This window comes from Oncorhynchus clarkii, chromosome 20 (genome assembly GCF_045791955.1).
Source record: "Oncorhynchus clarkii lewisi isolate Uvic-CL-2024 chromosome 20, UVic_Ocla_1.0, whole genome shotgun sequence".
NCBI lineage: Eukaryota > Metazoa > Chordata > Actinopteri > Salmoniformes > Salmonidae > Oncorhynchus > Oncorhynchus clarkii.
Window position 1 is genome coordinate 48,964,977 of NC_092166.1, and position 13,403 is coordinate 48,978,379.

The 13,403-nt window shown below is 43.8% G+C and overlaps 1 pseudogene; it reads right to left on the reverse strand.

Moving 5' to 3' along the window:
* Positions 1-11,256, reverse strand: part of LOC139376454 (ubiquitin carboxyl-terminal hydrolase 31-like) — a 53,922-nt pseudogene extending 42,666 nt beyond the window's left edge.
* Between the last annotated feature and the right edge of the window lie 2,147 nt (positions 11,257-13,403).

The window sequence follows — 13,403 nt, forward strand, 5'->3', positions numbered from 1 at the left end:
ATGTTTCAATGGGCATTTACCATCACGAATTTGTCATGCTATAAAAATCCTGCAGGAATGTGAAATTGACTGGCCCGATGAACTCGGGATGGCTTTGCAGTGATTCTGGTTCATCTCAATTGCTCGTTAGTGTTGATTTCAGAATGTCCATTTGGTGATGTTTTTTCACTATAAGATCATATTGCAAATGCATGTGCAACTGGTAACCCAAAAATAAAAAAATTGTGATTTCATTATGTCCATTTGTTTATGTTTCCTTACTTTTTCAAAGTCACTGTGCATTTGCAATATGGTTCAATGGGCATGTACCATCACAAATTTGGCATGCTCAAAATTCAAACTATACTTTGCTCAAACTATACTTTTGTCAACTTGTATTATCATAATTTTTTTAAAAGTTTTACTTGTGCATAAGGCATATGTTTTGTCCATTTGCAATATGATTTCATAGGAAGTCAAAAGTCAAAGTCAAAAGTATATTTTTGGGGGGGCCAAAATTGACTGTACTGATGAACTCGGGATGGCCGGGCAGTGATAGTTGTTCATTTCCATCACTTGTGTTGATTTCATCATGTCCATTTCGTGATGTTATTTCACTATAGAATCATATTGCAAATGCACATGCATTGTTGTGCAACTGGTAACCGAAAAAAAAAATTGTGATTTCATTATGTCCATTTGTTTATGTTTCCTTACTTTTTCAAAGTCACTGTGCATTTGCAATATGTTTTAATGGGCAGGTACCATCACGAATTTGTCATGCTATAAAAATCCTGCAGGAATGTGAAATTGACTGGCCCGATGAACTCGGGATGGCTTTGCAGTGATTCTGGTTCATCTCAATCGCTCGTTAGGGTAGATTTCAGAATGTCGCTTTTGGTGATGGTACCTCACTGTTTAAACATATTGCAAATGGACAAGAGTCAAGTGGACAAGAGTCCATCAGTCAATTAGATATCATTCTGACACCAAACTGATACAAACTGACACCAAACCCACTTTTTCCAACTCGTTTAGTAGCCAACTATTACATACTTCAGAGCTGGCCCAAAATTCACAACGCCTTCGGTTCAAACCATAAAAAAACCATAAAACATGTAGTTACGTTCTAGCTGCGGGTCCATTTCTTATGTTATGTGTTGGCCTAGCTGAAGTGACCCCGAATCCCAAGTTTCGGCTCGATAGGTCATTTGGTGTCCGAGAAAAACCCTAATTGGTGCTGAAAATCCACTACTTTCCATGACTTGCTACGGGGTCCTTGAACGAGCTATCGGACAGAAACGTTGGGGTCCGTCTCTATGGACCGAACCGGTTTCAATGCACCTAGCCTTGCGTCTCTGAGACTTTTCTAAACGTCGTCATTTTCGTGATGGTCAAAATGAATTGAAGGTATTGCAAATGTACGAGGCTGTTTCTCGGTCCGAGAACCGTCTAGAGCCACGTAACTCACCACGCACCATCGACCGGAGGTCTAGAACAGGTTTCTAAAGTTTCGGAACTCTAGGTCTGACGGTTCTTTTTTAGCTCCAACAAAGCTATTGCAGCCACTGTCTGCCTCTACGCACCCCAATACGTCCCTCCTTCCAAGTTGTGTTTTAGTGTGATTTATTTTTCCTTTGATTTTTTTGGGGAAAAATGACTGATTTACAGTTCATGGGGGTTGCCTAATCACACATATGAAGTTTTGGAAAGATCAAACTTTTTTAACCCTTCGAAACAGCCCCTGAGACACGAATTATGGCACTTCCGGTTGGCACAGGAAGCTATAAATCAACACATATCCTCATTGGGGTATGCTGTTACAGAATCCTGAGTTTTAAGTCCTTACGTTAAGAACTGACTGATTTACACAGGGTTGAAAGCACTATGTCTGTCAAACTGCAGGCAGGGTATGGGTAAACACTTTTAGGGTGATTTTAACCACTTCCGGTTGGTCCAGGAAGCTTAGAATCAACACAGGTAGACCTCATAGTGGCCTGATGGACTGGTACCGAAGACAGGTTAATACGGCATTCATAACCCATATAGACTTCAGGTTGAAATTAGGGGTGCAGGCAATGTATTCCTATGGGGAGAGAAGTCAATGCAAACTGTTTGATGTAAACACCTTCTTTCAACTATTAAGGGTTAATGCCACGCGGTCAAGGTTAGGCTTGCACGGATCGGGAGGACCTTAGGAACATTCCTGTGGTGGAATTTTTCTTCTCACCCTAACGGTTCTCTCACTCTCACCCAAAATCAAATAACGTTGTGGGGCAGGCTTCATTTTGGGCCTACTATTCTAATGGTCGCTGCGCCTAGACCGAGCGAGCTACGGTCAAGCGGGATATCTCGTTGAACTCGGCACGGCCTAGGGATTATGGTAATGCCCTTTCCTGCTCTCTGTGTCTTTAAGCACCGCACTTTATCACTCCATCCTTCCTGTGTGTGTGTGAGGGAGCTTTTCTTTGACATCTGTTGGGAGAAATGACTGATTTACAGTTCAGAAGGGTTACCTAGTCACACATATGAAGTTTTGGAGAGATGTGACTTTTTTAACCCTTCGAAACAGACAGTGTGACCCAATTAAAGGCACTTCCGGTTGGCACAGGAAGCTATAAGTAAACACATGTCTTGATTGACATAGCCACTTACAGAATCCTGAGTTTTAAGTCTTTACGTTAAGAAGTGAGTTATTTACGGAGGGTTTAGTATGTGTGTGTTATTTCAGAAAATCATAGAAAATCACAGAAATCTCGCAGAGCTCCGCAGCACACTTTAAAAAGATTCGTATGAACACCCTGCAACTGGATCTGTAACCGTTGGAGAAAAAAAACGCCTTTTTGTGAACATCACCAATTTGTCATTGTTCTGTTTCTCTTAAATGACGATAGATAAATGGCTGGTTCTTTTTTTATTGACACCGGAGGCTCCTTGACTTTGACCTGAAGTGGAAAAATAATTTCTCTATTTCCATTTTGGACCTTTAATCCCAGAAAAATGGCCATAACTCAAAAACCGTTGAGGCCTAGACGCCATCTTGTTCGGGGCCAACTGCCCATTATGCCAAACCTACGCTCACCAAGTTTCGGCTTCGAAATATTTTCCGTTTTCGAGATAAGGCCCCGTCGTGATTTGTGATGTTTTGCCAAATTGCCATATGATTCCTTATGCCCTCTTGTGGGAATTTCCGGGATAGCGGAAAAATGGTCCAAAACTTGATTATTTTATAAAACGGAAACCGAATGTCCGACAAAGTTCATTTGATGACTTCCCGGTAGGTCCGGCCCTACCGCACGGCCCGACGCCGACCGCAAATTTTACAAACGATTTCGGACGTCTAGTAAGGGACCGTACATTTGCAATATGGACTTTCTCACTAACCATACACGAAATGCCTAAATGTTCCCTTAAGGTATGGTAGATCATTCCATTCTTGTGGACCAGATAAGGAGTATTGGTGTTTATGAGGGTTTTTTGGCCTGGTTTGCTAACTACCTCTATCAAAGAGTGCAGTGTATCAGAACATCTGCTATCTCCGCCACTGCCTGTCACCAATGGTGTACCCCAAGGCTCGATCCCAGGCCCCACGCTGTTCTCAATTTACATCAACAACATAGCTCAGGCAGTAGGAAACCCTCTCATCGATTTATATGCAGATGATACAGTCTTATACTCAGCTGGCCCCTCCCCGGATTTTGTGCTAAACACTCTACAACAAAGCTTTCTCTACCCTTAACCTTGTTCTGAACACCTCCAAAACAAAGGTCATGTGGTTTGGTAAGAAGAATGCCCCTCTCCCCACCAGTGTGATTACTACCTCTGTGGTTGAGAGCTTGAGGTAGTCACCTCATACCAGTACTTGGGAGTATGCCTTGACGGTACACTGTCCTTCTCTCAGCACATATCAAAGCTGCAGGCTAAAGTTAAATCTACACTTGATTCCCTCTATCATAATCGCTCCTCTTTCACCCCAGCTGCCAAACTAACCTTGATTCAGATGACCATCCTACCCATGCTAGATTACGGAGACATCATTTATAGATCGGCAGGTAAGGGTGCTCTCGAGCGGCTAGATGTTCTTTACCATTCGGCCATCAGATTTGCCACCAATGCTCCTTATAGGACATCACTGCACTCTATACTCTTCTGTAAACTGGTCATCTCTGTATACCCGTCGCAAGACCCACTGGTTGATGCTTATTTATAAAACCCTCTTAGGCCTCACTCCACCCCATCTGAGATACAGTGCCTTGCGAAAGTATTCGGCCCCCTTGAACTTTGCGACCTTTTGCCACATTTCAGGCTTCAAACATAAAGATATAAAACTATTTTTTTGTGAAGAATCAACAACAAGTGGGACACAATCATGAAGTGGAACGACATTTATTGGATATTTCAAACTTTTTTAACAAATAAAAAACTGAAAAATTGGGCGTGCAAAATTATCCAGCCCCCTTAAGTTAATACTTTGTAGCGCCACCTTTTGCTGCGATTACAGCTGTAAGTCGCTTGGGGTATGTCTCTATCAGTTTTGCACATCGAGAGACTGACATTTTTTCCCATTCCTCCTTGCAAAACAGCTCGAGCTCAGTGAGGTTGGATGGAGAGCATTTGTGAACATCAGTTTTCAGTTCTTTCCACAGATTCTCGATTGGATTCAGGTCTGGACTTTGACTTGGCCATTCTAACACCTGGATATGTTTATTTTTGAACCATTCCATTGTAGATTTTGCTTTATATTTTGGATCATTGTCTTGTTGTTTGTAAGAATATACTTGAGTGGATTGTTGTCGGTCCACACAGTAAACTTATGGCCTCGCAGCCAATGGCTGAATTTATCATGAATGACCCATTCATGGCTAGAAATTCCAGTTGTGAGCAGGATACTTGGATTGTGCATGATTAAGAGATTTACTAGCAAAAGCTATTGGCCTGGCTATGGCCTTCCCATCTTGCACTTGGGATAGTACAGCTCCCAAACCACTAGTAGATGCATCAACAGAAAGTAAATGTCTGAGAAAAATCTGGATGAGCATGCCTGGTCAACTAGTGCTGCTTTCAAAGCTTCAAAAGAGAGTTGACATTCGGCAGTCCAGTCCTCAGCAGTGAGACTGCGAGAGGGACCAGGCCTCTTTCTGCCCTTGGCAGTCCAGTCCGCAGCAGTGAGCCAGCGAGAGGGACCAAGCCTCTTTCTGCCCTTGCATCTCCTAGGCTTCTTCTGACCTGTAGTCAACTGAAACAATGGCCTAGCAACCATGGAACAATTCTCAATGTAGTGTTGACAGTATACTACCATACCAAGGAACGAACGGATTTTGCTAGGAGACAGAGTGACACCATCAGCTTCCATCATCCCACTCTCAGTCACATTTAAAATGGTTTGAACCTTATCAGGGTCGGTGGCTACACCCACCTGAGAAATGATGTGACCCAAAAACTTAACAGACCTCCTCAAAAACTTGCACTTAGACGGAGACAGTTTAAGATTGTGCTCCTGCAACTGCTGAAAAACCATCTCAAGTCTCTGCAGACGCTCTTCCTCCGTCTTAGCAAAAACCATCAGATCATCCAAACAGCAAAAGGAGACTTATAAAGGTTTGGTCACCAAAGATGGTCAGCATCATTCTCATAAAAGTAGCTGGGCTGTTGCAAAGGCCTTGAGGTAAACCATTGTACTCGTGCAGACCTAAAGGAGAGGAAAAGGCAGTGTATTTCTTATCCTCTGTGAAATTGGACACTCCTCAACAGACAGGCCTTGAAGTCCAAGATTGCTCAGTGTACTGTTGCCATTAACTACACTGCCACCAACTGAACTTTTAGCTGTCAGACTGCCATGTGAGCTGTCACATTGTACTTTTGACACGTTCTGGTAAGCTGCTTGACATCATCAAAATCCTCCAATGCAATGCAAGGGTACACATCCGCCACTTTAGCATTTAGTCTCAGGGTAACTGGCGATGTTGGATTCACAATCTTCACATGGAGCCATCCATCCCTCCACAGAGGCGTAACTACTCTCCCTACTAGTATGTGTCGATTCACACAACGAGACGTGTTGGGCTCGACAACAACAGTACTGCCCACAGAGAGTTTTGGGGGTAGGCGGCCCCACACCAGATGCTCACTCATGGGTTGGAGCGGTACTGCTCTCTTCAACTTAATGGTGCCCACTTTATCTGGGATGGAGTCTCCTCTCCATCTCTCCAGATTTGATAGGAGACGCAGGAAGTGGCTGTCATCACACTGGCCAGAAGGACCTGGCGTACCCACTACCCGCCAGTAGCTGTCATTTGATTTCAACTGTCTAATCAGAGACTTCAACACGTTAGTGCCCACAATGAATTCATCAACCTGCCCATCAACAATAAGCACTGGGGCCACATAACTGAAGCCATAAAGCTGAATTTTTATGTCACACATGCCCACTGGGCTAGTTTGCGTCCCACCACAACGATGTCTGAAGGAGCTAGAAAGTTCCCCTCTACCACTCCCACCTCCCTCAACCGAGGTACAATATATGCGTGCAGAGTAGTAGCCATGGACCCACTATCTAACAACCCCTTCAGCTCAACTATATCCTGTACCAGCACGGTGGTGTAAAACAAACTGTCATTCTGAGTAATTCTCATTGTGTTCTGAAAAATTACTTTGTTGTTCTTGGGTATTAACTCACAAAAATAAGAAGAGACAGATTGGATATCATCAACAGTGGAGGAAAAATTAGACTGCCCCACATTGCCCTTCTCAGAATGGAGGCTTTCTAGTTTTCCTGAGACCTGTCGGTCTGTTCACATCCAGGGTTCTGACACTGCCCAGTCGAACTACAGTCAAAGCTCATGTGGCCCGGAGAGAAGCCCTTGAAACACAGCTGGTGCATCTGACAGTAAGCTTTAGTCCAGTGATTAGTGCTTCCACAGACAGCGCACTCACACTGACGTTTTGGGGACCTGTTTACAGGGCCCTCTGTTCACAGACAAAGTATTGCTGACAAGAGCCTTCTCTAACATACTCAAAACGTTATCTAATGTCCCAACCTCAGATACAGATGGGGCCTGTTCTGGTTCACGGCCACATGGAGAAAAAGATGACACATTAGGTCTGCTCACAGGATCCACTTCCTCCTGGGGGAGTCAAAGACAGCAGCCACCTGCTGTGAAAGTTGTGTTCTACATGCTTTATTCTCCCTTAACAGTTCATCCAAACGTTCCTGTACCTCACTGGCTGTCACAAAGGGGTTTGCTTTTGAACACTTGGGACAACTCTTTATCTGGATAGTTGCGTACAAACACGACTACCAACTCTGAGCACTGATTGGGCAAGGTCCTACCCTCGCTTACAAGGTACTGTTCAGCTGCCTCTGAAGCTTTGTTAATCCTAATCCAGAAATCTAGTGGACCCTCATTAGTATATGGTTGATTGAATAGAAATCAGCTAATGGCATACCTGAGCAGACAGTATCCCCAAAGTATTTCTTGAGAACACTGCCTTAACATCTGTGACAACAGGGTTGTTACGCATCCAGACTTTGCTCACATCCCGTGCCCTCCCCATGAGCCTAGACATCACCTCCCCAACATGCTCAGACCCAGTGTAACCCCTCTTCTCTAGGTAGACTCCCATCAGCTCCTCCCACTCCAGGACAGAGTACTTATCTGAGCCATCACCCCTAAAGAAAGGTGGAGCAGTAACATCTGACTTCACAACCAGATTCAGCTTGGACGCACCAATAAAAGTTGACCCACATTGCTCAGGCAGGGGAAACTGCTGGGGTTGGTGAGGAGGATGGGCAGGAGAAAGACTTGAAGCCCTAGGCTGCAGTAAACTCGCTCTGATAGGAGAATCTATCTCTGACCCAATCTGCTTAATAAGGTCACTAAGCTGACTCAGAGGTGTCCCATTATTACTGAGGAACTGGGGATGATGGTACATCAAGAGACAGAGGTGGGATACCCTGGTCAGGTGGAGTAAATAGCCTACCCCTCCCTAACTCAGGACTAGCAAACACTTCTCCCAGGAGCTGACTGTACAAATAGTGTAAATGCAAGGGCACCCCACCCTCTACCCGCACTAAAATCCCCAGCATAACTCATTTTATGGACTCGGGTGGCTTGACATGGCTCAACAGAGCACTAAAATACAATGTAATTTACTGCATTCAAAAATTGCAAATAACAAATTCCTCCAAAACAAACACAAATACCCTTATCTAGTGAATATGCTACATTCACCTTCACTATTTACAGTATATATACTGTATATATATATATATATATATATATATATATATATATATATATATATATATATATATATATATATATATTCACCTATAGCAAACCATCAACAAGTGTGCATGCGCAGATTGCGTACCTCATCCACATGCACAGCTCCAGTTTGTAGCGTGGTTCGTTCTGCGTTGTGTAATTTAAATGAGGACACTGGCACAACTGGAGGTCTGCTTGTTGGATTTTTACTTGCCCTGCGCACGAAGAGACAACACACTATATGTTAGCCATTGGCGCAGTCACAGCTCTCAGGCACCTCGCTAGCTGAAGGTCAGGCAAGAGAGAACAATAGGAGGGGACAGAAATACACATAACCCATGATGGACCAAACCAAAATATACAACACTTTTACAATCAAGTGCATTTACAATATAGATATGAAAAAGTGTTTGTACACCAAAATAACATTAGCTAAGCAGCTGTAAACAAAAAATAACATTAGCTATGCAGCTGTAATTACATTTAAAAAAACACACTGAATTATTATTATTAACATTCCCTCTTAACCTGGCCTATTTGAACTGGTCCTTGTGTGCAACTTGGTGCATAATCTAGGGGAACAACATCACACTGTTACACAAGCTGGTAGCGTCATACCCAAGAAGACTCGAGGCCGTTATCGCTGCCAAAGGTGATTCAACAAAGTCCTGAGTAAAGGGTCTTGTCAATATAAAAGACCATCTTTGATGGAAATACCCATTGGCAGTTCAAAGGTGCTAAAAACAACTTCTCACATGACATGTCTCTCAAACATTCTGAACACCTGTTTTATACTGTGGCTTAAGCAATTAACTAATCAGGTAGACCTGTGAAGTGACCTGCGATGCAAAACTGGCAAAAATTGGCAATACCAATGATGACAAAACATATAAAAACGCTTGCTTTTCATAAATAGCTTGCATATTTTAAAAGAGTCCAATGTCTCTAGTGAAGGAGCCTCTCCTTCACAGATATGACCATGCCCCCACACTCCAGAGTGAATCGAGATTGAAGAAGACAGTTTCTTCTCTGGCTGGCAGCCAAGGGAGAAAAATTGACAGAAATAGAAACAGTGTCAGGAATAAGCGATGTGCTGCTGGATGGGCCTGTTCAATTCAATTCCCCTCCTATGTTTACTTTGAACCAGTAAAGCAGGACATGCAGTTATAAGACTGAAACGGACAAAAAAAGAACATCCCTGGTGCAAAGAAATAGAGGTTCACAGAGAAATCTTTAGTTGTGTGACTTTGACAGGCAATGGTGGTGTAGAAAGCTGACCAGGCTGGCTGCTGGGACACAATCTGGTAGGTTCAGATGCTTCTACACCTTTCAATGTCCATCAAACACTCTAAAGGAATACAATCTCTCTGCTTTTCAGAAAGTCAGAAAACTGAAGAAGCTTGACTTGACTGGGCGTGTTACCTTGGTTTGCTACCTTGTTCCAAACCTGCTGTTTGTTCACTTTGAGACTTTAATTGCCTGACTATGAAAAGCCAGCTGACATTGACTCCTGAGGTGCTGAACTGTTGCCCCCTTCATAGCCACCATGGTTATTATTTGACCCTGCATCTATGAACGTCTGAAGTCTTGAAAGCCACGTGTACTCTTAAATCTCCACCCGTTACAGCCAGAAGAGGACTGGCCACCCCTCGGAGCCTGGCTCCTCTCTAGGGGAGTTTTTCCTAGCCACTGTGCTTCTGCATCTGTATTTCCTGCTCTTTGGGGTTTTAGGCTGGGTATGTAATATTTACATTTGATTGATTGATTGAGTGGCAAAAGTGTTTGTCATTCTCAACTGAACTCTGTAAATCTGTCTGATTAAAGAGATCCAACAGATAGGCAAGAGAGATTCAGATCAGAGATTCATCACTGCTGCTGAACCCATTCATCAAATCTGCCACTGCTAGGCTACTTGGTGGTTGTTGCTCATTTATTTGATTAATCAAGAGAATGGTACATTAGGCTTTAATTAAACATTGACATGACACAATTACACTTTTTTAAATGTTTTAATTAATGGAGTTATATAGATATCTGCAAACATAATCAGAACTTTGATATAGGCTTACATGGAACTATTGATCACTCATGTATTAACAATTAATCATATTTTGGGTGGATTTTTCCTCTTTCATTCATCTTGTTGGTTAGGCCCGGTGGCTCTGATGGGACATGTATCTACTTGACTCCTGACCTACTGTATCCAACCCCTCAGGACTGCCCTGAATGTGTGCTCTCAATATATTGTATATTGTAATGGTTGGCAGGTGCATATTAGTCACGTGGCTGCATTGCAACAACCCATGCATGAAAACTCTTTGATTGACTTTCCAGTGTGAGCTCTTTGCAGAGTTTATAATCCTGTTGGAGTTCATAATCCTGTCGGAGTTCATTCTTAATCCCATTTCTATCAACAGGAAACGATCAAAAACAAATGCAAACAATTCATATTTGGCCGCGCATGTATCCACATACCTTGAATTCTTGACTGTGTTGTGGGGTGTACTCGAACGTCCACAGAGCACGGACGAGACCAGACAGTTGCTCAGTGACTTCAGACTCCTGCTGGTGTCCCTTTCTTTGTATACAAACACCGTTTGCTGAATTCGGTTTATTCGATTGTCGATTTGTCATTGGTGCTATGACAGCCGTCCTCTCCACGGTATTGTTCCAATGCAAGATATTCAGCAAAGAGTTCCGTGTTGCTCAGACATTGCAAGATAGCGTTCATGAAACAGGTGTTGCCATGGTTCTTGAGTCCGGCAACTCCGGGGACCTTGTCCCCAAATAGGAACCCGCCACATTCACTGCCGTCGGAGGGAACAGAGCCGCATGTAGTAGCCTGGATGAAATTTGCATCGTTCTTCTCTTCATCTCCATGCTCTTTGTTGCTGAAATGGGACAGAGTAGACAGAGTCCTGAGAACTCTGTTCATAAAGCTCCCCACAGAGCCCCTTCGGAAGAGCTTCTTGCTGAATGATTTATTCTCTTTAGTGTTAGCTTTCGACATGGTTGAAGGGCTGGTGTTTCTTAATATTTAAATCATATTAGAAAGAGAGAGCATCTGGGCAACAATTGGATCAATCTGTCGATTCCATTGACAAAAGCCAAACACAGTGATAATTTTTGTTCCTCACTGATGATGACAGGCTATAAAACATTATTTGAGGAAAAAGTGGCGCATTTGGGGGTCTTATCACCAGTAGCCTATAGCCAAAAACAAAAAGACCCGTGACATCTCACTTAAAACACTGCGTCGGTTTGCATAAATATTATCCATGGGAAGATGCTATCATGCCTAATGCCACTTTAAATAAAGGTAGCCTAGAAGGTCTCCATGCACGAGTTAATTTTCATAATCTCGTAGGCTATCAATTGTGTGTCATGTCATGCAGGTGTAACATTTTGGATGCCCAGAATGATGCGCGTCATTAGAGCATCAGCGGGTCATGATCCTCGAACATCAACAGCAATAAAATCAACCCATAATTTGGGACCACAGTGTACCGAGCGGTGCTCCTCGTGTTTGATTAAATAAACCGCAGCTCCACCCATATAGCCTTGTCCTATTCTCGCATCTTCAGATAAAAACATATTCCACGATATTGCTGATGTTTACAGACCCCTAGATGTCCAATAAATCGCCCGTACCATGGAAGCGTTTACAGAAGCTCTCTCAAACTGAGAAGCCCCCAGAAAGAAGCCCGAAGGGAAGTATAGTCCGCTGCTCCCTCCAGTCAGGTTAATACTATCCATCGTATATACGCCGTAAAATGAACACATCCTGTGATGTCTTATTTTTCTCCTAATTCATCGCAAGGCCGCTTCTCCTGTCTTCATCATGTGGAGTCATCGATACTGCAGGCAGAGCGGTGGCGACCAATGTCACTGCCAAACACTGATCCATGTTGGAGGAGAGGAGAGCATGTGACGCTGGCGAATTCTACTCACTGGGTGAGACACCCGGCTCTCCTGCTGTAGGCCAGAATGTTCCGCTAAAAACCAGACAGGAGAAAGGGGATATCTAGTGAGTTGTGCACAAAAATGCACAAAAATCTTATTTCGCTCAAATTTTGTGCACAAATGTGTTTACATCCCCATTAGTGAGCATTTCTCCTTTGCCAAGATAACCTATCCACCTGACAGGTGTGGCATATCAAGAAGCTGATTAAACAGCATGATCATCACACAGGTGCACCTTGTGCTGGGTAAAATAAAAGGCCACTCTAAAATGTGCAGTTCTGTCACACAACACAATGCCACAGATGTCTCACGTGTTGAGGGAGAGTGCAATTGGCATGCTGACTGCAGGAATGTTCACCAGAGCTGTTGCCAGAGAATTGTATGTTTATTTCTTGACCACAAGCCGAGGCTTAGAGAATTTGGCAGTACATCCAACGGGCCTCACAACCACAGACCACGTGTAACCATGCCAGCCCAGGACCTCCACATCTGGATTTTTCACCTGCAGGATCATCCGAAACTAGCCACCCGGATAGCTGATGAAACTGGGTTTGCACAACTGAAGAATTTCTGCTGTCAGAAGCTCATCTGTGTGCACGTCATCCTCATCAGGGTCTTGACCTGACTGCATTTTGGCGTCGTAACTGACTTCTGTGGGCAAATGCTCACCTTCGATGGCCGCTGGCACCCTGGAGAAGTGTGCTCTTCACAGACAAATCCCAGTTTCAACTGTACCGGGCAGATGGCGTCGTGTGGGCGAGCGGTTTTCTATTGTCAGCGTTGTGAACAGAGTGTCCCATGGTAGCGGTGGGGTTATGGTATGGGCAGCCATAAGCTACAGACAATGAGCACGATTGCGTTTTGATGGCAATTTTAACGCACAAAGATACCGTGATGAGATCCTGAGGCCCATTGTCGTGCCATTCATACACCGCCATCACCTCATGTTTCAGCATGATAATGCACGGCCCCATGTCACAAGGACTGTACACACTTCCTGGAAGCTGAAAATGTCCCAGTTCTTCCATGGCCTGCATATTCACCAGCAATGTCTCCCAATGAGCCAGTTTGGGATGCTCTGTATCAAGATGTACAACAGTGTGTTCCAGTTCCCGCCAATATTCAGCAACTTCGCACAGCCATTGAGGAGGAGTGGGACAACATTCCACAGACCACAATCAACAGCCTGACCAA